At 47.3% G+C, this 25,942-nt stretch overlaps 1 long non-coding RNA gene across 3 annotated transcripts in view; it reads left to right on the top strand.

The window, feature by feature from the left end:
• The first annotated feature begins 437 nt into the window (after window positions 1-437).
• Window positions 438-25,942, top strand: part of LOC126503522 (uncharacterized) — an 86,064-nt gene continuing 60,559 nt past the window's right edge. The window contains exons 1-2 of one of the 3 annotated variants that reach the window (XR_007592313.1): window positions 438-570; window positions 13,869-13,954. This is a non-coding gene — a long non-coding RNA (uncharacterized lncRNA). Of the gene's footprint in view, window positions 571-901; window positions 1,101-5,739; window positions 5,876-13,868; window positions 13,955-25,942 lie in introns of those variants that run through there. The other 2 variants (XR_007592314.1, XR_007592315.1) reach the window with 2 other exon arrangements.

Raw genomic sequence — 25,942 nt, 5'->3', positions numbered from 1 at the left:
AGAGAGCCAGCCTCTGGGTGGTTGTCCTCTGTGGACCATTGGGAGAGGCATGTTCTCTCCTGCGGATTCCTCAGCAGCTGCTACAGCAGCACCCAGCACAGCAGTGGCTCCAGCCAGACCTGGAAGCTGCGTGATGGGGCCAAGTTCCATCATTGTCACCCCCCACCCCACCCCAGCACTGGTCAGGTGCTTCCTTTGTCCTTTGCTGGGAAATTACTTCCGCTGGCCAGCTCTGCTACTTTGGGAGAAGTCACTGAACTGAATAGGAAAGCGGGAGCCAGGGAACCCCTTGCCACTCGCCAGTTACCCACAGAGCGCTCTGCCTCTGTCCAAAAGCAGCTATTGAACTGTGGCCTAAACAAATTAAGGAGGACTCCTGCCCTGCCTCCTGCTCTCTTGGCCCTGGAGGTTTGGAGAGAAAGCCCTGTTGTTTTGTACGATTTGAAGCTGCCCAGTCCAGCCACACAGTTTAATCAGCCTTGAAATGGACCTTTATCAGGGCACCAGCCTGAGAATCAGATACCTGTCCATGAGGAAGGCCAAGAAGCTGGTGCCTCTGGAAGCCCCAAGGTGACTTTGATGTCAGAAGGGTGGAGCACTTGCCTGTGTGTCTGCCCTTGCTGTACCTGTCTTTCCTCTATGTTATATGTGCATGGTCTGGAAAAATCTGGATGAAAAAAATCAGGCCCTCCAAGAGACCTGAGAGGGGTAGGGAAAGCTACCAAAGAGGGAGAAGGCTCCAGTGTGGTGCTGGCCTCTATGTTTACCCCCTCCACATTCCAGGAGAAAAGGCTCCAGACGGTCCCCATTTATGGATGTGAAAACAGTAGAGGTTTATGAGATAAATTGAATATGTTCAGAGCTTCAGAACTATTCTGCTTCGAGGTAGGACAGGAGTTAGGGGCAGGTGGAAAGTGCTCGCCCCTGGCTTGGTTGTCTGCCTGGAGTCTGTGCAGACAACAGTCTTCTGGGATTCTAGCAAGAGCTGGAATTCCACTTGAGCCCCACCTCATAGGAAACCGAAAATTCTCTACGCTCTTCAGCACCCCGGCAAAGGCCAGTCTGAGTTACCTTTCCGAAAACGGCTTCGCTTTGCGCAGGTCAGTGTGGAGATCATTTCTAGGCCTCTCGGTGAGATTTTCTGCGAACATTTGTGAGACTCGGTTAACATTTGATTACATACAGGGTTGGCTTTTTCTACAACCATCTGAATACTGTGGGAAGGAAGGAGAGGCCAGGACCTCTCAAAGCTGAGGCTGTCAGAGACTGTTAGAGACGTCTCCTTTCTCACCCACATTCAGCTTTCTCTCTCTAGAAACCACTTTCCTGGGTCTGTGTGGAGGCTGGAGGACAACCTAGTTGTCATCTTGGGGAAAGCCATTACTTTCTTTGAGGCAGGATCTCTCATCGGGCTGAAGCTCACTAGTTCTGTTAGACTGGCTGGCCATGGAACCCATACGATGCCCCAGTCTCTGCCTCCCTGGGGTAGGAGTTATATGTTCGCAGCACCATGCCCCGCAAGATGACTTTCTTTGACTTGCTCTTGGATGTTTTCTGAATTTGTCCATTTCTGGTATCCTGAGTTGTTGCCAGGGCTCTGCGATTGAGTCTCACATCGTATTCATATATTTTTAAAAATTATTCCATTCTTTTAAACATATGAGTGTTTTTGCCTACATGTATGTCTGTGTACCACGTGTGCCTGGTGCTTGTCTAGGTTAGAAGAGGTTATCCGATCCCCTGGGACTGGAGGCATAGATCGTTGTGAGCCAGTGTGTCAATGGTGGAAATCAAACCCAGGTACCCTGTAAGAGCAACACATGGTTGGGTCAGAACCACTAAGCCAGCTCTCCAGCTCATCTTTTTTGTGTTCTTGAGATTTTTAGCAGTAAAGTATTGTTACTGCCGCCATCGCCGCCATCATCATCATCATCATCATCATCATCATCATTTATTGAGTCAACAGTGTTGCAAAGGCATCACCCTCCAAAGAAAGGAAAATGCTGGGAAAAGGAACTCCATAGCCACCCCTCTGGGCTAACCGGGTTATTTCAAATATCCACTGTGTTCCTTCCACACCTAATTAATAGTTTTCTATAGGTACAGAGGTAGAGAATCGTTTGTAGTGTGTTCTGCGTCTGGTAACGTTTGTATCTTAAACTCTCCTTATTCGCCTTAAAGCACTTTGCAAATACTCATGGCTATCCGTGTGTTGTGGTTGGTCACACTGATAGATATATTTAAAGTCAATTGACAATCAAGGGACATTAATTTGCTCTTAGACCCCAGGGGACTGTACACATCTTTGCATGTAACTTTTCTCTTCTTGGAAACCATTTGAGCACATTCTCAGTAGAAAGCTTATTGAGTCAAAGGTTACTGCTTTATGACTCTTGACCCATATTGCCAAATTGCTTTCGAATCGAGCTGTTTACACCGCCTCTGTTAATAGGCGGACATGCCAGTTTTGCCACTTGTCCACGCCGACTATTATTAGCTTTTTTAAACATGTAGTTTAATAGGCGTAAGATGGTCTCTTTTTAATTTGTGTATATTTTTATCTAGAGAGGAGCTATTCCCCCCCCCCCCCAATTTGCTTGTTTACCAACTCTCTTTGGGAATGCTGACGCTGGCTGCTTCCAGAAACAAGTTCATTATTTTCCATGTGAATCCTTCCAGGCAAGCCAATGGCAGCACAGCCTTGAATTCAAGCGCATGAACTTCAACACTGAGCCTTCGCGTAAAATCCTTTTTTTTTTTTTTTTTTTTTTTTTGGACTGACTTCAGAGCTTAAAGGCCAGGACCAAAACAACCTACTCCTATTGAGAGTTCTGCATGAGGTCTTCCAACTGGCCCTCAGTCTCTGTGACTTTCAACTTAGCGCTTGATTCCTTTCTTTCCTCTCCCTGCTTCATCTGACGAGCATGACAGAATTTTTTGCAGAAAATCTTTAAGATACACCTCCTCCACTATTTTTGGTTTTCTTACTTTGGGAGAGAGAGGGGTGTGTCTCATGTCTTCCTGTTAAGCCTCTCTCTCTCTCTCTCTCTTTTAATTTGAGCATCTGTTTGCGTTTCTAGACAGCTTTCTTTGATTTTTTTTCTCTCACTGCTTCACCCACAACATCCTGTGGGCTGGAAGCTTCTTCAGCGCCTCGTCTCTGCTCTCTCTGCCCTGAAGCAACCTGGAGCACCCTTGCCTCTCTAGCTAGAGTCCCTGTCACAGAAGGAAGGCCCACACTAGTTGAAAGTAGCCCAGATAGCATTTCCAGACCTCTGTTGCCCCACGGGAAGAGTGGAGCCGGCCTGGGTGGGTAGCGATGCCTGCATTCACCTGACTGGACTTGAGAGGAACTGGAATTTCAGTTGAGATTTGCAGTTTTCCTCGGGTACTATTACGGCTAGTTCTTAGGTGCAAAACACCTCTCTTTGGATTCCTCATAAGTGCTTTTTCTTGGATTCACTCCTGGGCTTCAGCATTTATGCCTTTGTTTTACTTTGTTTGAGGGAAGAGTCTCAGGAACTGTACCTAAGGCTTTACTTGAGCTGCTGATCCTCCTGCCTCCCCCCCCTAGCATTATGTATGCTTTTCATGTGAGATGTATATTACACACATGTGTATTCCTTCATGGTGAACCAATGGCAGTGCGGCCTTGATTTCAAATGTGTGAACTTCAACATTGAGCCTTTGTGTGAAATGCTGTTTTTTTTTTTTTTTTTTTTTTTTTTGACTGATGGTGATTGAAAAGACACATGAAAGTCAAGAGGGACTTAGGGATCACTGCATAGTATAAGTCCTACCGTGATCACATGACATCTGTAGTGCATGCTCAAATCTGCCCTGCACACACTCCTTCGGTCTCATTTTTCTCTGCCATTGGAGATAAAGTAGCTTCTTTCTTTGTAACCAGCGATCATGTGGTGAAGGCTAAGCTGGAGGCTGAATGGCTCCAATGAGCGATTGCTCTCGGAGTGATCTCTTCTGTGATGAGAGGCATGCCTGGTTTCCTTCCTTCCTTGCCTGGGCTGATTCATAGGTTGATAGTTGACCCAGGGTCACTTGAGAGCATTTGCATTTTCTAGAACCCATTTTCATCCTTTTTCCTCTCGTTCCTTCCTCATTTACCCCACCCCACCCTGGTGTGTGTGTGTGTGTGTGTGTGTGTGTGTGTGTGTATTTAGGGTGTCATGAAACTACTTAGAGGAGGCTGTTTGTGGGGCACAGGTTAAAACACACAAAGCAGCTTTGGAAACAAAACAAAAAAACAAAACAAAACCTGCCAGTTAGTTCTTATCTGTGTTGCTTAGACAAGTGAACCTGGGCTGGATTCCCCCTTCACTGCAGCGCAGCCCTGGTAATGTGAGTCTAGGAGATTATGTTCTTAGGGGAGCATTTTGTTGGGGTTCCCTCTCCCTCTGCTGTGGATTAGACCCTGCACTTTGCATCCTTTGTGCTCTGTTCAGCGGGCTTTAAGGATGAAGACCTAAAGGACTTCCGTTGTGTGGCGAAATCCTTATTGCCTGGAGTGTGAGTCTTTTCTCTGGGGCTTAGGCTTCCATAGGCCAAGGCTGACCTGTGGCTCCAGCTTCATCTTCTTTCCCCTGCCGAGTGAGTGTTGATGATATCCTAGCTTTCGTGAATCTTTAGTCAAGGGGAGGATGACCATTTAAAATTCATGCTTTCCTAAAGCACTTGGCCCTCTGATAGAAACGTAGGCCTTATCCACACAACTTATCTGGCCAAATGAAGGATGCTTTGGTTACAGTGAGATGCTGCCCCATGCTTGCTTCATCTGCCTTGAATCTCCAGGAAAGCCTCGTGGAGAGTGTGCGGACCCCTAGGGATTTGTGGCATATGCTTGGAAAATGCAGCAGGAGAGACCTGTGACCTGGTGACCTGGTGACCTGGGGTCCTTCCTTCCTTCCTTCCTTCCTTCCTTCCTTCCTTCCTTCCTTCCTTCCTTCCTTCCTTCCTTCCTTCCTTCCTGTTATTTGAAACAGAGTTTCTCTGTGTAGCCTTGACTGTCCTGGAACTCTCTCTGTGGACCAAGCTGGCCTCAAACTCACACATCTGCCTCTGCATCCCAACTGCTGGGATTAAAAGGCATGTGCCACCACCACTTGGCATGCGCTTCGTGGCATCTTAATGACACTGGTGTCCACTTACCGCATCGCCGTGTAAGGCGATTACCGTGCGCACAGATTCCTCTACGTTCCGTCCCTACAAACAATTTAAGGCACCTGAGTCCTTGCCCCGTGTTGCTGAGAAGCCCCAGGCTCAGAGAGGTGCACTCTGCTCTGTGCACCTGCTGCCACACAGGAAGGAAGTAGTGAGGACTCTGCTGAAAGTCGGAGCTGCACTGCCTCCCCGCGACATGTGTCACCTGCTACCTAACACCGACATCAAAGTTTGCCCTGGACTTTGGTTCTTTGAGCTCTCATCCCTGCCTGCCACCTCTAGTGGCCCCAGCATTTGGCTGTTAAGGTACGCTCAGTGCAGGGACATGCAATAATAAGCCAAAGGCGGCAGTGTATTCTGGAATACCCTGTACTTTTTAGCTCCGTGACATCACCTGTTTCATAATGGCCTCAAGCAAACATCGCTCTTTTCTCACTGTCCTCCCCCACTCTTGTTTGCCCAAATCCCCAGCTTCTCACCGTTTCCCTTTCTCAACAGCTCCAAAGTGTCATCCTCAGAAAGGAGGTCACTCAGACAGTCTGGGGTCTTGGCAGTCCACACCTTTTCAGCAGGGCGACTGAGGCCAGGGTCTGGATTTCCCCAAGGCTGGTTCTGCTCCTACGATAGCTCTCTTCTCAGAATAAAGGCTCGTGGTTACTCCCAACGCCCCGTCTGCTTCCGGACCATGGACATCTAGGTACCCAAAGCAACGGTGGATGGCTCAAGGGGTGGCCTTGTCATCGCTTTCATTCCAGGAGCTTGATTGTTTCCTCTCACTGTAGGATCAAGTCTCCAAAGCGGAGTGATCTGCGGATTGGCTTCTGTGAGCTGTCCACACGGACCGCAGGAGCATCACGGTTTGCATTCTTAGTAACGGAGGCTATGGGTCTGGAATGCTGCCAGTCTTTGCATTTTTAGACAGTCACGTGAAGCCAGTGTTTTGGTTCACGGGCTAGCAAAGAAAGGACCAAGATGACTAATACAAATGCCTTATACATCTTCCTCTATTTTTCCCCTTCTCTTAAGCCATATAAACCACAGTTGCCTCTTCCAGGAAGTTTTCCATGAGTATTTTAGCCGTTGCCTTCACCGTTTGAGCATTATACAGCCAGATGTCCACTAAGCATCATGCATCAAGCATCAGGTCATCCTGGCCAGGCATCTATGCTACAGCGGGTACATAGCAGATATGAGTCCCCTGCATGTCATTATAATTATTCATCTGTCCATCCTGCCTTCATCTCATCACACAGGGCAAGTTTCGCTTGTGTTATCTTTTGAATTGGGTGCTCGGGGAACAAAGGCAGACCATGTGGGTCTCTAATGGCCTAGGAGTTACACACACACTTAAACGAGCGTTTGCACACTTCTCCTAGCTCCTGCTCACTGATCGTAGTTTTGCACCTTGAATCCTGAACCCTTGTTGAGGTCTTGCTCCCCCACCTAGGAATGGATGCCTACCCTACTGGGCTTAGAACCTTTATCTGGTGGCAGAGGGCCTTGAGCACCCATCATTAATTTTTTTTTTTTAAAGCAAACCAGCATTAAAAACCCTGGTTGGCCTGTAACTTGCTGTATAACCCAGGCTGGCCTGAACCTCTTAGTTTCTTACCTCATCCTTCTGAGTATCTGGCTCATAAGAACCTTTCTCCTGTATGCTGAAATTCTTCAGAGGCAGATTTGAGTGTGTAGATTAATAATTAGGATGCTTATTCCGGGGCACATTAGGATCAACAATGGCAAAATTCAAGGAAAGAATCAGGATTGGAGGGAGAGATCAAGGTGTTGACAGCGATAGAACAAAGCACAGCCTTGGAGCAGGGCACAGACCTGACGAGAATGCTCCTTGATAACTGTCCTGAATTGTGATGGCATGTGACTCTGTGGCCTTGCCTGGAAGGGTACTTGAGTTTGTCCAAGGATACTTTATTCAGCTAAGGCTGTCTCCAAAGAAGCTGATAGATCGGTGTCAACTAACTGCTTTGATGGATGGATGGATGGATGGATGCATGGATGGATGCATGGATGGATGCATGGATGGATGCATGGATGGGTGCATGGATGATACTTAACACATAAAAAGCACCCAGGATTTGGGGAAATAGACTCATCTAATCTTTATGGAAACACAGCATGTAATTCATTCAGCAGGTGCTTACTCTTTGGGCAATGATGTACTGAACTCCTTATATGTATCACGCATCATGGCTACTCCTAGGAGGTCTATAATCAAGGTTTTTGTGGTTCAACATTGACTTCCTGGAAGAGTCAGCCTTTAGTTCAGAAATGTGACTTCCTGGACCGTGTTCTCTGAGCCAGCACTGGACTCAGTGTTTCCTTGGCCATCTAGGGGACAATTTCTTGAGATGAGGTGTAAATGGGTAGGTGAGGTCTCTCCGGGGTGGGAATCTCCATCACGGCCCACCTCATGGTGCACCTGTGCACCATGGGGAACTCCCTGCTAAACTTACATTGACTGTTGTTTGACTTCCCAGTAGCCTGGAACTTCCCCCAGGAGTCCCATTGGCTAGGTGACTTTCCATCACTCGAGTGAGTGGAGGATGGAGCTGAATGGAAATAGTCTACACACTTTCTTCTGTGAGTCACCAAAAACTACAGCCTAGTGTGTGTGCTGCTGCTTGACTTACTTTTCCTGTATGTAAATGAGCTGTCATTATTACAGTTCAGTAGGCAGAGAGCCTACAGAGTGAATATGAGATCACTGACGTTTCCATGTGAAAAAGTCATAGAGCCTGGGTCTGTCTTCCTTTGCGAGAGCCCTGATGGGGAGTGTTGGACCTGTGACTCTTTGGGAAGTGTTTTGTGGGTACGCTGTGCCCCATTTTCTAGCTCTTGCCTTTGCCCAGACATAGCAGGAAGTAGTCCATGTCTAGTGCGGGGTGGGTTGTTTTTATCTGTACAAGTCACCCAGGTGATCGGAAAAGCTTTACAGGAAAGCAATGGCTTTGATGTTCTGGGTGACAAGCCTCAAGTGTGATGGCAGGAAGGGAGGGTTTGAGGTTGGAGAAATGAAACGACTCGGGGTCGTGACTTCATCATTTAACACCCGTACGGTAGGAAGATGCTTACAAAGGAAAGGTGAATGCAAGTGTAGGTATGAAAAGGAAAGTTTGAGGCAGACAGCTATGAGATGACATGGCTCTGATGGCTCAGGAAAATCTCCCAGCACCGTCGACCTTCCAGAAGCCTTCTTCCTCCCACACCCCCACTACATCCTTTGCTTCACTAGTGAGAAACTACCTTGCAGTCATGTTTATACCTGTTATCTCTTCTATCCTTCACACATGATATTGCCCTGACCTATGATGCCTGCTCAGGGAACGTGGCTCAGAAACCGGAGGTCTTGTACCACATAGCCTTTCTTCATAGGATGGTGGTGGTCCTCAGTGACCTCTTTGAGGGTGTCCTGTCTTTCAAATCCCAGTTTCTAGAAGGTACACCTTCCTCTGCCCCTCCCAGCCTCTCCTCTGTGGAAACTTGAGGTGCTGTTCCTGAAGCTGCTGGGTCTTGGCTTCCTGAGCCCTAAAGTGGAAATGGTAGCAGTCCCTGCCATTCTCTTTGGGTTCCTGTGTGGAGTGAGGTGCTCACATACTGCCTGAGTTGAGTATCTTGGGGGTGACTTTCCTTGATGGCTTTTCCAGCTGTGCTGAGGTGTCAGGGACAGATGAAGTCACCTCTCAGTGATCAGATTTTTAACACCCTCTGGTGTTATCCAGAATGCTAGTTTAGTTGTTTGGAACCAGGTGTGCCCCACTTGGGGCCTCCAGGCCGTCTGAGTCTCGGGTTGGCTGTTAACGCAGTCCATCATCTTTGTAGATGACAGCATCATATCGCAATATCAAAAGGTTAGACAGCTCCATCAGATTTAGACCGTCCGCCTTCCGAAAACAGGGAGATGTGCGGTGAGTGACAGCTGTGTTAGGGAAGAAGCCCGATGCTGTATGGGATTGATCACGGCTTCACACTCAACGCTGCTTCACACAGTGATGCATTCGTCTCTCTTTTGTATTTGAGACAACACACATAGCTCGGTCCATTTGTTTTTCAGATCCCTTTTCAGTAAGTATCTAAGTCTCAGAATACTTGAGGCTTAGGAATTTATCAAAGAAAGACGTTTGCTTAGCCCTGTGTTTCTGGGCTTTGGGAAGTCCACGGTTGAGCAACTGCATCTGCCTTCCAATATGGGAGAAGTTGCTGGGTGAAACAGGTGCCATCAGGAGAGATCGAGGCGTAGGGGCAGCCTTGCTCCTGAAACAGCTGACACCGGAATAGCGACCACTCACTCGCCTTTGTGAGAATCAACCCATTTCTCTAAGAAATCTGCTTAGTAGGCCGTAGGAATAAATGAGTGAAGGCAGTTAGACCCTGAGAATAACAAAGTGCTTAGCAAACCTCTCCCGAGAGTGAGGCAGTGTGCCATCCTGCATGTTACTCAGCACACAAGAAGGTAACTGCTCTTTCTCTGTCTTTGAATACAAGGTAGGGCCAGAGAAGCTCTAATTTCGACCCTGGCAACCAGTGTCCTGATGCTTTCACCTTCAGCTCTGCTGGATTTCGTAGAATTCTGCAAGCATGGGAGCCAGTATTGGCCAACGCTACTGGAACCATCCATCAGTGTCCGGATTTGACCTTTTTCAGGAGCTTCTTTGGGGAAAGCAATACATTCCAATATTACACCCGCGCTCAGGAACTTCTTAGGCACGCAGCCAATTATTAGCTTTCCTCGGCTGCTACAGGTGCCCCAGTCCACCACACTGATCCGTTTGCAGTGGTCGGTGGTGTTTGGATGGACTCCTGGTCAGAAATCCACCCTTATTTTCTAACTGGCTCACTGTTTCCTGCTAAGGGTGTAAGACCCGCTACCCATGGCTAGCGGATGCTGGCAACCATCTGTGCGGCCCGCTGGCCGCACAGTCCAAGCAAACAACCAGTTGCCCCAGATGATGGAGCAAGTGCTCGGAGTAGAACTGGTGTCTCTGATGCGATGGATGGTATCTATGTTTCTGTCTCCATCCTTATCCCTGGACCCCTGCCTTACTCAGGCGCTTTCTTCCCATCTATAAGTTAATTAGCCATTGTGTACCCTCCCTTTTCCTTGCACAAATTACATGTCAGTCTTTGGGCTCAGGATGAGGAGGAGAGGACGAGGGACCTGGCACACGCTTAGAATCCTGCTGCAGGTCCCAGAGCAGGGCTAAAGATTGGGCACCTGATCAGCCCTCTGCCTCTTAACTCTTGAGGGTCTTGAGTGGCCTGGATCTGCCCGTCATGGACGCTGAGCCTTCTTTCTGCCTAGTCACAGAAAGTAGGGCATAGACTTTGGGGCCCAGTAGCTGATTGACCTTTTGTAATACCAAAAGGACTTGAGCGGACCCATGGCTTGCTTGGCCATGTCGGGTGTGAGGAAGCAAGCTAATGTCCTATTCTTGGGGACAGTGTTGGCAGGGATATGATAGGAAAGCAAGCAGCAGTGCCTGCTGCATGCTGGGTCTCTCCCCACCCTCCAGGTCCCCTCAATGTGGACAAAGGAGTCCTGCGTGCGTTCTTATCCTTGGCTCATTTCTGTAGGGGTTGTGCAACTCTCTAAGTTCTGTATGTGAAGGAAAGAGTGAGACTTTTCTACTCTGTGTCCTGAGGCTTTGAAACCCCAGGACTCCATGCTTCCCCACTGAAGCTCCCAGGAGAAACTTAAAGACTTTAGTTCCTTAATTTTTATAGATCATCACGCTTTGTGTGTGGTTAAAAACTTGATTCAAAACACTCATCAATTTGACTGCCCCGGGAAGAGGTCCTTGTTTTTTTTCAGCAGGAGCTAGTGCGCCGTGTGATTTTTGTGTTCTTGTCCGTGTCCTGTTACCAAAGAGAGAACCCACTTAGAAGCCAACAACTCAGCCAGCCACACCTATTTATTGTTCAGGGTTGGATGGCCTCTTTCAAACACTGTCTGTTTGGTCCTGCCATTACACATTGCTGTCCCCCACCCCACCTCAGCGTTGAGCAAACCAGGGCTATGTGTTCCCTTAAGCCACACACCAGTTTGTCCTCCTTGGATAACTGTAGTGCCGTAAGAAGCGGGGAGACCTTTCTTGTTTTCATCCTGTTAGGGGCCATCTAAGAAGTTAACTCTCAAACATGCGCTTGGAAGCATCGATAATACCGGGCATGTCAAAGTATTCTGAACTCTGCAATGACTCTCTCATTTTACACCAAGACAGAGCGGCTCAGAGAGCTGAAGTTCTTGCTGAAGCTCCCCAGAAGGACTTGCAAAGCGGTAGCGGTAGGCTGTCCCCAGCCTGGTCTGATAAGAGCCCACCAACATCCAGGAAACTATGCTCCTGCCCTTTTAGGGTCACAAAGCGATTGCAGTGTGACACTAAGGCTAAAAGTACTTTCCTGGTAGAAATGCCAATGGTGCGTGGGTGGCTGCTTGCTCAGTGCAGAGGTGCTGGGGACAAAAGGGTATCTTTCTGAGTCCGCCGCTAGTCAGCAGGACATTTCTGGGGAGGGGAATTCACCTCCATCTGCTGGTAACTGAACTCTGGGCACTGGCTGAATTAAACCACCCCTCCTTGTTTGGGAGGTGGGAAGTCAGTCAGCCTTGCAGGCCTGTGGTACTAGCACATTCAAAGGAAGAATGTGACTGACAGCCAGAGGGCCTCAGATGAGCAAATTATGGGTACCGTGTCTCTGGAAGAAAGAGGGGGAGTTTTTTTTTTAAAAGAGGAATACAAGCTACAAACCATGCCCTCTGCTCCCAGCTCCATGGCAAGGCCAGTTGGCCCGTTGCTCCTATTGTGAGGGCAAATTCCCCATGGAACTTTCCAGTATCTTTTTTGCTGAGTCAGTGCTGACTAAGTCCAATCTCATTAGAGTCCTTATTGCCAATGTCCTTGGTGGTTTGCAGGAAGGGGAGAGTTTGCTCTACAGGAAAGGGGTCTCCCATAGCACATGGATTTGTGTAATGTGTCTTTCTCTGGGCACCAACCACACTTTGATGTCATTATCCCTGGAAGGGCAGAAGGCCTGTCAGAGTTCACTGGCCAGACACCAGGGCCTGCTTGGGACTTTGCAGGTAACTAGGAAAGTTCTCCCTTGGCTCCTAGGACCTAGCCCTTCCATGCTTTGTTCTGGACACTACTCTGTCCCTTCTGGCTACCCCCTGTAGCTGTTTCTACAATCATTGAGGTTAGGATTCTCTGTAGAGTGTAGGTGAAGTTTTCCTATCCTAGCAGCTGTTTCCCGAATAACCCACACTGAGACTTAATATTACTTATAAATTCTTGACCTGTAGCTCAGGCTTGTTACTAGCTAACTTGTACATTTAAATTAACCTGTGTTTCTTACCTACACTCTACCATGTGGATTAGTACCTTTTCTCAGCACTGCATGCTCATCTTGCTTCTCCCTGGGTCTGCTGGTGACTCCTCAGACTCCGCCCCTCTTCACTCCAGCATTCTCTCTGTCTCAGGCTGTCTCACCCAATCTCTTGCCCAGCTATCCGCCAATCAGCTTTTCTATTCACAGTTAGAGCAATGCATATTTATGATGTACAGAAGGATTATCCCACAGCAGGAGAGGGTATTCTTTGTTGTTGTTTGCATAATTCACGATGCCTACAAATCCCATGATGCTAGGTGAGTGCTTTGGCACCAGTGAATGAGTCCATCCGATGCAGCTTCCATGGCCCCCAGCATTCCATTGCATCCACAAGGGGCTAGGCACTGGACACAGGCTGTTATCAGAAAGAGGACAGGGTTCTTTTTCCTCATCTCCTAGAACTCTTGCAGTCAGATGAGTGAAAATGCCAGTAGGGCGGGGAACATGATTGATGGGTGATGACCTGGCAATCAGTGAGACCAGCCGTCAGCTGTGGCCTGGTTGCCTATGTGACTTAGGAACATAAAGAGATCAAAACAGGAGGAAAAAAGGACTCACAGGGGCTTGGCACTAAGAATTTCTCACTGATCACTTTTTTTTTTTCCTAAGAGGGTCTACAAAATGGCTCATTGGTAAAGACACCTGTTGCTAAGCCTGATGAACCGAATTTGAGCCCTAGAACCTAAATGGTGGAAAAAGAGAACTGACTCTCACCCATTGTATTCTGGTTTCCACATGTGTATGCCCATACATGTGTATGCTCCAAGAAAAATGAAAAAGGAAAAAAAAAAACAATTGGTCAATAAATGTCTTTTTTTTCTTTGCTTCTTGATTTTTTTTTTATTATGGCACTGACTGGACACAAATACACGGTTCAGACTAGCTTCAACTCAAGGAAGTCCTTAACTTTGTCTCCCAAGTATAGGATTATAGGCTCTTTCTATCACAGTTGGCCCAGCTTTTCCTTCCCTTCCTTTATTTATTTACTTAATTAATGAACCTATTGTTATTTTGTGTGTGTGTGTGTGTGTCTGTCTGTCTGTGTGTCTATGTATGTCGGTGTGTGCATGGAGGTCAAAGGATAACCCATTAGAGTTAGCTCTCTTGCTCCACTATGGGGGTTGTATCATTGAATTCAAGTTGTCTGGCTTGGGCAACACCTGTCTTTACAGCTGAGCCATTTTGGCAGCTCTTAGTTTTTATTATTTTTTTTTAAATGAATGAGATACCACCTTCCCCAATCTGTTCAGCATGATACTAACCCATCTCTTCCCTCTTCTTGCTTATCCTAGCATACCTGTTCAGCATTCCAGAAGGATTTGAGGATCATCCTTTTCTAAAATAAAGCCGGAGTATTTGGAGGATTTGGAAAATTGAGGTAAGTGAGGAATGGTCTCTTTCTGAGCCTTGTGGAAACAAAATTTAACTCTGGGAATGGATAGTCTCTGTGGCAGAATTTGGTTTTAGTGTTCTTTTTTTTTTAAATATTTATTTATTTATTATGTATACAATATTCTGTCTGTGTGTATGTCTGCAGGCCAGAAGAGGGCACCAGACCTCATTACAGATGGTTGTGAGCCACCATGTGGTTGCTGGGAATTGAACTCAGGACCTTTGGAAGAGCAGGCAATGCTCTTAACCACTGAGCCATCTCTCCAGCCCTTTAGTGTTCCTTATAGGTCTTCCTGTGGCAATTAAAAGAGCTTGAGAAGCTGGCTTCCCATTCATCTATGCCTTGCTCTCTCTCTCAGCATTTCTTCCATTTGTTTGGCCACAGTGTCTAGCATATGCTCCCTGCTCTAAACAGGAGAGCCCACTGCCTCCTAGGAGAATCAGTTGTGTTGATTTGCTGTGGACGACTGCCCTGGGAGAGCAGCAGAAAGTGGGATAGGGTCCTGTAATGAGGTCAGAACACACTTGGGGCACCCAGACTGTGAGATCTTCCTTTTTGCCTCTCATCATCTGTGTTTTCTCCTCTAACACCATCCTGTGTTGGAATCCCACTAAATCTGTGGCTACCCAGGTAAGGCTAAGACATAAAGCCCAAGGGCTTCCTACCAACCTATGTTTTCCCGTTCTACCTGTCTGTGCTCCATTGAGTCTTGTTGAGCTCAGAGTATTATTTGGTAGAACTATGTATCCCATGAGTTTCTTCCAGCTCAGGAGCAGTGGACACTGGATGAAAAGAAGGCTCAAGCTTAGTGAGTTATCAGCCATGCCAGAGGAAAAATGCCTCAAAAACAGAAGAGGATTTTTCTTGATTAATGACTTACAATTTATCAACGACAGCATGCCTTTATATGTCAGACCGTTAAAAGTTTGGGTCTGCTGTTGTCTCTGTCTTTTTCTTAGCACCAAGCCTGTTTGGGCAATAACCTGTGAATCAATCTCCAGTGACTCTTAAGCAGAGCTGAGTGCTCCCTAAACCGGACCACAGCAGGCAGTGTAAGGAATGAGCAGTCCTACTGTGGCTTCTGCAGCCGGGTGTAACTTCCATCTCTCCTCTGGCCGCTCCTCGTCACCCGAGAGCTTTATCAGAGTTAGGGTAGTCTTGTTTATTCCACGACTCACGCAGTCCCCGGTCCAGGGCAGGTCTCTCAATGGATGTGAAAATGATGAAACGCAGCAGGGGAGGATGCTAGACGTTCATACGCGCATAGCAACGTGCTAGCCTTTTGTGTTCAGCACTATTCCCTGCTGCTCCTCGAAGGCTGCCCTATTCCCAAATGGGAGGAAAGGGCAGAGGGAGTCCAGTCAGCAGGGCAGAGACCCCCCCCCCCCCCCGAGAGCTGAGCAGTTGCCCCTTGCTGCCATGGCGGTGGAAATAAACGGTGTCACCTACTTTCGGTGAACAGAGGAATGCCCTGGCAAGTCTGTGTGCTGGTGGAAAGGGAAGCGTTTTCCTAGAATTAAGTTGCTAGGTGCAGGAAGACAGAGCAGGGATTGGGGTTCTCAGGCTCACGGTCCTGGGGCAGAGGTGCTCTGTATGAGTCCCAGTGCCCATATTAGTATTCATGCACCTGGTTCTGTTTGTGTTGAAAACGCTGCTGTTGCACCACGAGCCTGTCTGCCTATGGCCTGCTTCCGCCAGTAGGACAGCCATCCTTTCCTACTCATGCACCTGGCCCCTGTGAAATGCAAGGGCCAGGACCTTGGAGTCCTTCTCGCTTGAAAAATAGACCAGTGCCCACTGGGTATAGAGAGCCACGAGGATCACAAAACCTGGCTGGAAGAATAGCTTCAAATGGGAAGACTTATTTCTTGAGACTCTTTCTGATGGCTTGCTTGTCTGGCTTCAGACCTCAGTATTTTTCTCTCTCACCCCACCCCACCCCACCCCACGAGTATCACTTTGGGCATGCCAGAGGATGGGCTCCTCCCCTTCTGGTTGCTGCTCTGGATTGAGTATGTCCCTTAAGAGTTCATGAGTTGAGACATTAAGTCCATGATGTACATACAGTATTAGAGAGAGCAACACCCAGGTGAAGTGTGAAGCCCTCATGAATGGTCCTCTCCCATTAACATAGAATAGGTGCAGGAGGTCGTCCCTCTCTTCTTCTTGTGGATGAATTCACATCCCTTCTGTCTCAGTTAGGGTTTCTGTTGCCCAAAGAGCAAGTTGGCTAGGAAAGGCTTGATTAGGCTTATACTTCAGCATTGCTGTTCATCACTGAAGGGAAGGCAGGACAGAAACTCAAACAGGGCAGGAACCTGGAGGCAGGAGCTGATGAAGAAGCCATGGAGGGGAGCTTCTTAGCGGCTTGCTTCCTATGGCTTGCTCAGCCCACCTTCTTATAGAACCCAGGACCAGCAATTCCGGGATGGCACCACCCACCATGGACAGGGCCCTCTCCCATTGATCACTAAATGAGAAAATGCCTTACCGCTAGATCTCAAGAAGGCATTTCCTCAACTGAGGCGCCTTCCACTGATGACTGTAGCTTGTATCAAGCTGACACATGAAACCAGTCCATACACCTTTGTACCCTAAGATACGTTCCAGACACCAACCAGATATAGTTATCTGGTCTTATACTTTTTTTTTTTTTTAGAATCATGAGCTAAAATGGATCCCCTTTTTTATTAATAAACAATCAGAACTAAAGGCGCTGTACAGAAAATAGACAAAAGACACAGCTGAGTGGCTTGTTGGCCTTTCCCCTGTCCTTTTGCCCTCAGCCCCCTCCAGCTTCTCTTTCCCCGTCTACTATTCTTAGTTCTATGCCTACTATGCCCTTATTGACCTCCTTTGGCTCTCGTGCTAGGACGTCTGTGGGCTTCTGTCTTCCTGCCTTTAGACATGAGCCCACAGTACTCATTAGCCACACGGTACACGTGGAAAGAGTGTGTCCTTTGTTCTGTGTTCACAGTCGGAAGAACTCCTGGCCCTCCTGTGCTCTACCCTTGTCAGCATGACTTTTCTAGCCACCCCCAGGATTGGCCCATTTGTCTATTGCTATTTCTTGTGGTTTCATATTGAGGTTTTGGTGCATTGCATTTGACCCGGAGTATATTTTTAGTACTAAAGGCAGAGTTCAATGAACGTCAAAACACGAAGGCAAATGAAGAGGAGGGATTTGTATGTCTAGGGAAAAGAAACATGCCTAATTTTATCTCTTCTGATGGCGTCTGCCTCTGATTATGCCCGGTCACCGGCTTTTCTCAGTGATGCCCATCGCTGTGGCTTCTGTAGAGGTGTGAGCAGCAGCTGGTCCTGCCCCTAAAGACAGTGTCACAAAGCATTTGTGGGTGTCGGTCCAGCAGCTGGCCACACAGAGGACCATGCATCCCAGCTGTAACTAAAGCAGGAATTAGTACCAGAGTAAAGGCCTGACTGTGGGATTTGCAGGGCCTGTTACTGTATCTGCAAGCTCTAATTTGCCTTGCAGAAGCAGGCTCATTTTTCTTGGTCTTCAGCCCTTCTTCCAGGATAATACATATTTAGTAAAGGCTCTAGATCTTCTCTCACTAACCTGACCCTTTGGCATCAGCACAGACTCAGAGGACATGCCTGGGGACTCTTGGGTTGACAGAATTTCAGAATTCTGACTTTGGCCTTCAAAGTAAAGATTATACCCCTTTCCAAGCAATCGCTTTCCTGTCTGCTTCCAGAGGCAAAGCAAGCCTTGCCATCTGCTTTCTTTTATTGCACAAGTCTTTATTTTTTTATGGCTCTGTATTTACTGAGATGCCGCAGCATGCCACTGTGCAGGGTGCCACTGTGCAGCGTGCCACTGTGCAGGGTGCCTGCAGGTCTGGAGAAAGAGCTGCTGTTCTTGTACCTAGGGATTTCCCAAGAGCATGGCTACCATTTCCCCAGGCTGGAGTCTGGGGGAGATTGCATGGCCTGAGATCAAGCTGCTAGTTATGACCTTCACATGAGAGCACAGGGCTTCTGAACCTAGCCCTGAAACCAACCGGGGCCAGCCTGATGCCCTGTCTCCTGTCTTCTTCTCCAACTGTGTGCCACATCCCTTCTTCTCCCCTTACTTCTCCTGCCCTCCTTTTCTGCCTCCTCTTTCCCTCTGCTCCCAGTTCGGTTTCTTCTGAAGATGAACAGCTTTCTCTACAGTGCTTTTGTGGGAAGTGATCCAGTCATAGAGAGCCGGGCTTGGGACTTGTGTGACTTGCCTTGAGACCTTAGCCTCAGCTCTTATTCTGTCTGTTAGTACCTTTTGTGATGATGGCAGGATGTTCCGGTTCTTTCCTTGTCCTGCTCACCCTTCTTGTGACAACTTAGGGGCTGTCGCAGGTTGAGGTGCTAACAGCAGATGACCTGTTTTCTCTATCATTGAAATATACCAGGTGTATTATTCGGGATGCGCTGGTGAAATCAAACCAGTGGACAGTGAAGAGAGATGTGTATCTCTGTATCTCTGTCTCTATGGAGAAGAGTTTGTCTTTCATTTAAGCATTGACTCACGCCATAGAGGTGATGACGTATCTATGATCTGCAGTGTGTATCTGGAGACTAGGAAACCGGTGATATGCACAGAGGAGCCAAGTTATACATCGTCTCTGTTCAGGCACCCAGGCAGAGATAGAAGGCAGCTCAATCTACCTGCCTCCTTATTCAGCTTTCTCGTCACCACTGGGTTCTGATTCTGGGCGAGCTGGGTGATGCCCACCCACACTGGTCAAGCCACCCATGGCAGTCACTCTTCTTCCCTCCTTGTCTGGAAACACCATCACCAAGTTTTCTTAGAAGTACCATTAATGGTTTCTCCTAGCATCTCCTGTCCCAGCCAAATTGACACACTGGGTAGACACAATGTATCTAACTATCCAAGTATCTCCTGGCCCAGCCAAATTGAAACGCTGGGTAGATACAATGTATCTAACTATCCAAGTATCTCCTGGCCCAGCCAAATTCCTGTCCCAGCCAAATTGACACACTGGGTAGACACAATGTATCTAACTATCCAAGTATCTCCTGGCCCAGCCAAATTGAAACACTGGGTAGACACAATGTGTCTAACTAACCGTCTGGACCAGCTGGCTGACATCCATGTCAGGCCACAGGCTGAGGGCCCTCAGACTGCTGTGGACTAAGGCAGCCCTTTGCAATACAAATTTTACATCGAGGAGCCCAAGTTGAATCATCATGAGCTAGTATTGTCCTTATCTGGCTATGCCCCCACTTTGATGTTTACCCAACACGGAGCCCCTACTGAGTGACGATATTTGTCTCATATGCACTCAGATGTCATGAGCATGGCTGTGTTCACAGCATTGGGCTGTGGGGACTAGAAGGAGGGAGCTTTGGCTCCGGTCTTAACCCTTGTGACCCTTGGGATGCCTCACTTTTCCAACCTGTGATCTCAAGATGATGGGAGTTCATCTAGGGCTTTGGTCATTCCTTCAAACGTGGGTGTGCCGTATCAGTCACTTAGTGCCTTTTTTGGAGACACGCTGGCCATCAGCAGTCCCGCTGCAGTGTTGGATCCACTAATGAGCTGCTCTCTGTGCTGCTGGTGGAGGAGTCTGTGGCTCCAGGAACTGCTGATGGCAGTGAAGACAGTACTAGGGGCATTGCTTTTTGTACCAGTAAGACTAACTCAGCGGTATTATTTTTGGTGTCCCAAGCACTCATCTCATCAACTCTTCAATCCTTATGCTGCCTATGCCTGATGACTTATTTAAGAATGTCTTGGCTATTGGACTTGTAGATGTTCCTTCCAGTGGCTCAACTGAAGCAAATGACTGGCTCCGAAGGACTGTAGGCCAAGTGGGCAAACATGGTCATTTAAAAGAAGATTGGAAGCTCCTATTTGCCTTGTCCCTGACAGTGTCACTGCGGCAATACTTTACCCTGGCAGCACTCTCTCGCTCACAGATGTTCCTCTGTGTCCCACACTTGCATTAAGCTTCATCCCACCCCTAGTAGATACGATGCCCTGGAAGGGTTCTGGTACCTACTGCTCTGCCTTCCATTCTGAGGTGTATTTGCTTTAGTGCTTACTATCCCTCTGTCCCCTGCCCCTCCCACCATTTTCCTTCTTACCCTCTCCTATGTTCAATTCTTTCTTTCTTTCTTTCTTTCTTTCTTTCTTTCTTTCTTTCATTTGGTATATGTACAGTGCTCTCTGCATGCTTTCCTGCAGCCAGAAGAGGGCATCAGATTTCATTACGGATGGTTGGGAGTCAGCATGTGGTTGCTGGGAATAGAACTCAGGACCTCTGGAGGAACAGTCAATACTTTCAACCTCTGAGCCATTTCTCCAACCCCCCACGTTCAATTCTTGTCTTGCCCTTTCTTATCACTCCAAGGTAGTCCTGTGAAACTCCCCTTGATGAGCCTGCTGTGTCTCCAGAGCCAATCATTTCTTTTAGTCACTTGAACTGGAATCCATATTCTAATTGGTCATTTGGAGACCCAAGAGTGTTTATTGCTACCCTCATTGTTAAACTACAACCCCCACAACTCCGTGCATTCCTAGCTTCCCCTGCAACACCCACTCCCTCTGCAGCCGTGCTAGGTAGTGCTATTTCCCAGCTGCAGCCTATTATGTTCCGGTCCACAGGCTGGGGGGCAGGGGGTGGGGCTCACAGTCAGCCTCCATATTTGTAGCCTTCTGCGCATGGTGGCAAGGCTTTGGGTTTTCCACGACGCTGTCAGTCCCCAGGGTGGGCAGGGCTCCCGGTATGGAAGGGCATAGGAAATAGCATTGTCAAAATAGACCAAGGGCAGTGCTGACAGGGGAAATGAAGCCGGCTTGGGGAGAAGAGGAGGGCAGGTGCTTCTTGAGGGGGTTTCCTCTGCTCAGAGGCCCGCTTGCTAAAGGGCCCCCAGCAGGCTGACTGATACACTTCCTGTGACCCCACAGACCTACACAAGTCCCTCATCAGACACAAGAACTTCCTGTCCCCTGTTCACGTTCCAATATATACGGAGCAGAAAGGGTTTGCTGGCTTCTGCTTCCTCTTTGCCCCATTGCTTCTGTCTTAGTGCCATAATCAAGTGCCATCGGCCGTGTAACTGCTGAACAACGGAGGTTGATTTCTCATGGTTTTGGAGATTGGATGTCCCAGATCATGCACACATCACACTCACATGGGACAAGGGCCCGCTTCCTGGCTCATGACCAGCTCGCCCTCCAATTCTCACCCCGTGGGTTGGGTAAGGCTCCTCTATGGTGTGTTCCACACTCATAACTTGATCCCCTCCTGAAGGCCCCATCTCCAAGTGCCGTCACCTTGGCGGTGAGGGGGTCAACACATGAATTTGATGAGGACATAGATGCTCAGCTCATAGTAGCCCCCTTTGAAATGTCCCTTGAATGCGCTCTCCTTCCTAACCAGATATGTCAACAAAAGATTTGTCACTCTAAAGCTGCAAGAATTTGAGTTAGTACAGCTCACGTCGTGACTCAGGCCTCTCCTTCAGCATGGTTGAATTGCACGACTTTGCATGCATGACCTCGCCTTTGTCCATGTGTTAAATTTTTCCTACATGGCTTTATACCCTCAGTCCGTCTTATTCAATGAAGTGTGAAGATTCACTGGGGGCATATCGTAGTGAGGATTTTTGTTGCTGTGATAACACCATGGCCAAAAGCAAACTTGTAGGTTTATTTCCCGCTTACAGCTTTGTAGATGTCATCCAGGGAAGACACGGCATGAACCTGGAGACAGGAACTGATTCCGAGGCCATGGAGGAGTGCTGCTTGCTTACTGGCTTGTTCTTTGTGGCTTATGCAGTCTTCTTTCTTCCAGCACTTGAGACCAACAGCCCAAGGGTGGCACTACTCCCAGTGAGCTGGGCCCTGCCACATCAATCATCAGCCAAGAAAATGCACAACAATCCTTTGCCATCCGCTAGAAGTATTTTCCCAATTGAGAGCTCCCTCTTCCGAAATGACTCCAGCTTGTGTCAAGTCGACATAAAACTAACCAGCACAGGGTGTAGGCTAGTTTTCTTGGGGTACTTAACAACCCAAAACAAGCGAGATTGCTCAAGTCCTCTGGGATGCATTCCCATAGCTGTGGAGGCAACGAGCCTGATATGGCAATGTCCTTATGGTCCGTGGGAAGATCTCGCTCTTTTCCTGTGGACTTCTGGTGGCTGCTGGAAATGCTAGGCCTTCCTCGGCTTGCAGGCACATTTCCCTAGCTGTTCACCCCAGCCCACTCTTCTATGTCTATGCTTCTCTTATATTGGATCAACTTTCCGTCCGCATCTCAAATACTACTTCTAACTTTGATCATGTCTGCAAAGACCCATTCCCAAGTAACACTGCAAGGACTTCAGCTAAAATGTTAACTGGCAGTGGTACATGCTGCTCAACCCAGCACTTGGGACATGGGAACAGAAAGATCAGGGGTTCAAAGCTAGCCTCTATTACATGGTGAGTTTAAGACTAGCTTGGGCTATCTGATACCTTGTCTAAATACTTCCATTTGGGAGAAGAAAAAGAAAACAAGATCTGTGTTGTTGTTGTTGTTGTTGTTGTTATTGTTGTTTTTTTTTATAAAATATCTTTAATTTTATATTTACAATGATGTAGACAGTCATATCTTCTTAGTCACTGTTGCATTGCTGGAAAGAGACACCATGACCAAGGCACTCCAACAAAATGAAGCATTTAATTGGGGCCTCGACTGACAGTTCCAGAGGTTAGTCACTTATTATTATGGTGGGGAGCACGGCAGCATGCAAACAGACTTGATGCTGGAGAAGTAGCTGAGAGTTCCATATCTCGATCCACCGGCAGCAGAGAGAGAGAGAGAGAGAGAGAGAGAGAGAGAGAGAGAGAGAGCCTGGGTTTGGCATGGACCTTTGAAACCTCAAAGTCTACCCCCAGGGACACACTTCCTCCAGCAAGGAAGTGTTCTAATCTTCCTCAAGTAGTTTCATCCTGTGATGACTAAGCATTCAAATATATGAGCCTATGAGTGTCATTCTTATTTAAACAACCCCACATATATATGATTAAAAGCATAGATTGGGGGCTATGAGTGAGGAGGAAAGCAATCTTGGCCCTAGTTTGGTTTATGGAGATGTCCTGTCTTGGTCTCTCCTCATTGCCGTAGCAAAATTCCCATTTTGGATGGCTGCAGCCTGAAATTTTCTCAGAGTTACGGATACTGAGAAGTCCAAGGACAAGGTACGAGCAGTTCAGTGTCTGGGGAGGGTATCATCTTAGCTTATGGATGTCTGCCTTCTTGTGTCTTCACAGCGGGGCCAAGGGCTCAGGTCTGGAACTATCTGGTATTTCTTGCTCTCCTTTAAAGAAGAAATATTCATTTGCTTCACATGCATGTATGTGTGAGAGTGCGTGTGGGGACATATATGGCGGTCAGGACACAACTGGCCGGTCTTAGCTCTTTCCTGACACCATGGCATTTCCTGGGATGGAACTCGGGTCCTCAGGCTAGGCTGCAGGCTCCTGCACCCGGAAAACCATCTTGCCAGCCCCATTTCATGTCTCTTCTTACAGGGATGCTTATCCTATGAGATCAGACCTCTGTCAAAGCGACCTCGTGTCCTCTTCCTAACCTCTGTGGATATCTCGTCTCTAATAGAGTCTTACAGAGATGGGGTGTCGTGTCAGTCAGGGTTCACTAGAGGAAAAGAACCGATTAGATGAATATATACTAAAGGAGGATTTATTAGAGTGGCTTAAAGGCTGTGGTCCCATAGTCCAACAACGCTATCTCCTGACAGAAAGTCCGAGAACCTAGTAGTTGTTCAGTAGACCAGCTTTCTATCTTTTTTTTAAATTTATTTATTATGTATACAATATTCTGTCTGTGTGTATGACTACAGGCCAGAATAGGGCACCAGACCCTGTTACAAATGGTTGTGAGCCACCATGTGGTTGCTGGGAATTCAACTCAGGACCTTTGGAAGAGCAGGCAATGCTCTTAACCTCTGAACCATCTCTCCAGCCCCCCAGCTTTCTATCTTACTGGGATTCCAGTATATATTGGGATCCCAAAGACATAGGCTCTCATATCAGAGGGAATGCCTCAGCTTCAGGGCAGATGAACTTGCCAGCGAGCTGGAAGGCAGGCAGGTAAAAAGCCAGCTTCCTTTTTCACTGTCCTTTTATGTAGGCGACCACCAGAAGATACAGCCCTGATTTAGGGTAGATCCTCAGACTTCAGATGTTCCAAATCAAGAAAAATCCCTCGTAAGTAGGCCCAGATGCCTGGGTTTTAGTTAATGCCAGATGTAGTCAAGTTGACAACTAAGATTAGTCATCACAAGTGTTCAACCCAGGAATCGGCCCCTACTCCCACTTCTAGGAGTCTGTTTTCTGGAGATAGTGCTGGAAGCTTTCATCCATTTTTTTTTTCTTTTAATTCTACAGCACACTAGAGCCTTGAGGACGGCTCAACTGGTCAATACCAAGTGCACAGCAGCGGCTACAGGGCAAACGTCATGTCTTCCTAGTATTGTCAGTCCAGGAGCCATAGGGGCTATGCATCTATTCTGGTTGCTTGGATAAGTGGGACGTGCCGGGTTCCTCTTTGTAAAATGCTGTTCTTCTGACTTTCGATGTCTTGTTGGGAGGCTCTTCAGAGCCATGTTTTTATTTATTTCTGATTGCATTTCCCCGTAACTAACTTTAGTGTTATCAAGAATTCTTTCGAGTCAGTTATTGTTATGCTCTTTGCCAATGAGTGTCTCTCATTGTGACTTCTGCATTTGCTAGCCAGAAGTCTACTATAAGGCAGAACTTAATTTTCCGTTATAAATGCCTCTTATCAGGCAGATCTCTGTGAGTTCAAGGCCAGCCTCATCTACAAGAGCTAGTTCCAGGATAGGGTCCAAAGCTATAGAGAACCCTGTCTCGGAAAAATAAACAAACAAATAAATAAATACCTCTTATTCATTGGAGTATGTATTTGTGGGTTTTTGCTAAATTTTTAAAATCCGTGAATAAACCTACACTGTTACCTAGATTTCACCAATGTTTTGAGCTCTTTCTTACATTTTTTGTCCAATCTTACAGTATGCTTTGCCTGATCCAGCCTTGGAATCAGTCAGCCATGACTTCTACGATATTCTTACTTTCCCTGAACTAGGTAAGGAATAATTATGAGACAAACCCAAATCGAGAGACATTCTATGAAGCTACCCTTCTGAAGACAAAGACTGACTGAAGAACAGTTTCATAGTAAAGCGACTAAGGAGGCAGGGAAATGGCTCAGGCAGTAAAACGCTTTTCTCATATGTGTGAGGACTCGAGTTCAATCCCCGGGGCCCATGTGAAAACATTGGGTGTGGTGGCACATGTCCGCAATCCTAGTGATGGTAAGATGGGGAGGGGAGTGGAGACAGGTGGATCCCTGGAATTTCCAGCTGACCTAGATTACCTGGAGGATGTATAAGCCAATGAGAGATCCTATTTCAAACAAAAGGAGGGGAGGCACCTTTCATCCAAACACCAAGGTTGCCATGTGATCTCCACATTCATAGCCGCCTGCCCCCCCCCCACATCCACATACTCCTCCCACACACAGAAGAGTAACTAAGGAGAAAAGCATGATGACACTTGCCTGAAATCCTAGCACTTAGAAGGTCAAGACAGGGGATTGCCATGAGTTCATAAATTCAAAGTCAAACTGGGCTCCATAGACTAGTCAAGGTCTCATTGCATAATATTGTCTCAAAACTAAACAATAAAAAGATAAAACAATGAACGAAGCCACCCCCTACACCCCCTCCCACACAAAAGACTAGGAGACTCATCAGTTTGTGACTTAGGTCAGATTCCGTCCTTGGAAAAACCATTATTGCTAAATTTAAATGAAGGTTTTTAATTAGCCAAAAGAACTAATTTCCACATAAATTTATACCATCAATTTTTTTTGTTTATTTTTTATACTTTTTTTTTTTTTTTTTTTTTTTTTTTTT

Source organism: Alexandromys fortis, unplaced genomic scaffold (genome assembly GCF_014885135.2).
Source record: "Alexandromys fortis isolate MF-2015 unplaced genomic scaffold, M_Fortis_MF-2015_v1.1 scaffold_2_1_26212458, whole genome shotgun sequence".
Classification (NCBI taxonomy): Eukaryota; Metazoa; Chordata; class Mammalia; order Rodentia; family Cricetidae; genus Alexandromys; species Alexandromys fortis.
The sequence above is the reverse complement of the archived record's forward strand: the minus strand, read 5'-3'. Positions and strand labels throughout refer to the sequence as shown.